The following is a 2,773-nucleotide window of genomic DNA, read 5'->3' on the forward strand; positions in this document are numbered from 1 at the left end:
AATAATACTCATCATCATCATCATCATCATGTTTTTTGCATATTCACACAAAGTCATCATCCAACTTAAATAATGTTGTTTATTGATTGCACAATTAGAAACAAACATATTCTAACACAATGTACTGAACGACACAAACCTGAAATGACACAATTAATCAAAACTACACATTGACCTACTGAAGCTGATTTTCAAGCATTTTGATTTACAGACGTCTATTATATATTATAGTCTCGGGAGATAGAAAGAGATAGAAAGAGTGAGAGGGTGAGAGAGAGAGAGAGAGAGAAAGAAAGAAAGAGAGAACTTTCTACCTTTTCACCAAAGCCTGTAGAAGGACATGGCGAGGTTTCCATCAAAAGAATGTTTTCCAGAAAAAAAAAGCTTTTGTTTGGTTTTCACGTGATTGATGCTTGACTTAATCCAATGCTCGGTGAGTCTTCCCGGGAGGGTGAGGCGGGCTCTTTGTGCCTTTCTATCCCGTGTGAAGCAAACCAAAGCGGGAGAGTGAGGGTCATAGCTATTCGGCAGGCTACCAGGTCCTCCCCACCGGCGCATCTACATGTGAAATCGCCATTTCACCCCTCCACACTCCCTAATTGTTGCAAAAATTATTTGTGAAATTGCCTTCCACCAGGAGTGTTTTCCACGGCAATTGTCACACAATTTTCTATGCACGACGGGCCCACAGAGTTGACACACGGACCTCAGCCTTTCAACATATGTGTTCTTACTTACTTAACGATGTAATAGTTTTTAACCGGTTACTTTTACTACAATTACCTTTAAGCTATTGCTGTTTAAAAGATCCCTCCTTTTAAATAGCCTACATGACTACCTGTTGTCACAATCATCATGGGTCGATGTAATTGTTGTAATTACCTCATAAGCTTGCATGGTTTTCTAAAAACGATTTGGCCGTTCAGGACACGCAATTTTAATTAATGTTCACATCCAAAGAGGAATTTTTACATGCCTACACATTTCTTTGTGTGCTATTGAATTCCACCAATGTCCATGGAGTGTGTAGTCCACCATTACATAGACAGCTGTGGAACCCTGTAACAAACTAAAGATAGGGCCTATCCGCAGCTGAAAAACGTTGGGTGGTAATTAGTCGTTATAACTATATTATAGGCCTATCGTTGTATTGATTCACAGGACAACACAAGAAAAACGTGTCCAAAGGAAAAAATAGTGTGATTTTTCAAAGAAATAGGATGTTTGTGAGGAATGATAATTAATGACATTTTGATCTAAGGTTGTATTGCAGTTCTTGGCTGTATTTGATAATCCATAGTACCCTAATTTACTTTCACTGTTTGAATGAATTAGCCTAACTGATTTGCGGGGCCACAGATATATTTACACTAACGTGTTCGATCGTCTGTTTGATGTGTTTATTCAATTAATTGAATGTGCAGTTAAAGACCGTTAGAACGGAATTAAGACCATTGAATAGGCCTAGGTTATTGGTTATTTAATGCTTCCCTACTCACCCCAAGATTCACTTGCTTACGATGTAAGAGGGCAAAGTTCACTTCCAATAAATGAATGCAGCTTATTCGTGTGGTCCGGCGTCATACCCCGCTGTGGTTTCTTCAAGCCTGGTGAGGTCCTCCGTGGTCAGTACCTCTGGAGCTCTGCCGTGCAGGTCCAACTCTTTACCGTGCCATGGAATGCGGGTACCGATGCGAGATAAAGTCAAGTTGTTCTTTGAGTAGGGCCTACACATATCAGTAACATATCCTATAAGTGGCCTGAATAATCTAACCTTCTTGCCCTTTCATTTTTCTTTATCGTAATGTGTAGCCTAAAACATCATCATTTAATTAAACATTTGAGAAAGTACAGGATAATCCATTTGACTTGCAATTGTGACCTCGAGATCTCAATGTTTCAATCTTAATAAGTGAAACGTTAATGATCCTTTAATTAATTGATATTGATAGATAAAAAGATTCACTCATACATACATACATACATACATACATACATACATATATACATACATACATACAGTACCCTGGAATACAACATTCTTTAAAATGTTGCTCACTAAAAATCGTGTGCTGAATGTTTCATTCGTGTTCATGGAGGCAGATTTTTCTCCAGACATATAGGGGCCTAAGCAGTATCACATCACCTATGTTTAGTTGTGTTTCTTAGTTTTCTGTAGAGAAAGGAGAGTGATGCAATGAATTAAAAGTGGAATGTGTTCTTTGCATCCTGTGCCGCTGTCTGATTGGCTGACAGACCGATGGCTATACCCACTCTCCCCATCATGAATAAGAGAAAGGCCGTGGAGCCTATCGGCGCGATCCTCTGTCTCCTCCTACAGCGTGCGCCAAAGTTGGCCACTTAAACTACTTCCAACCAGCAAGCAGACGTTATCAAAAACTAGCTGACCACAAAGTATATCAAGGGAAAGAATTAAATAACCTTTGGCCACTTACACATTTGAGTGCAAGGCGTACCCCCTTCCCTTTACACACTCCAAACACACACACACACACACCCCTCACTCGAAGGGGTCTGATTTTACCCCGGCAGCTCACCGAGCAAGTGACGACCATCACCACTTTTTTTCCGTTGGAGGGGTTTAGTATTCTCGAATTTCTCTGTCTGGGACTACGATTTTATCGATTTGGCAATTTTTGCTCTTTTGAAAGAAGACATTTCGTCATATCCATAAACCTACATTTTCTTGTCTGGACTTTGCGCGAGTAATTTGGCGTTACTAGTGCCCATCGGTGTTTGTTGAGTAGCTAGA

Source organism: Argentina silus (genome assembly GCF_951799395.1).
Source record: "Argentina silus genome assembly, chromosome: 4".
In the NCBI taxonomy this organism is placed as follows: domain Eukaryota; kingdom Metazoa; phylum Chordata; class Actinopteri; order Argentiniformes; family Argentinidae; genus Argentina; species Argentina silus.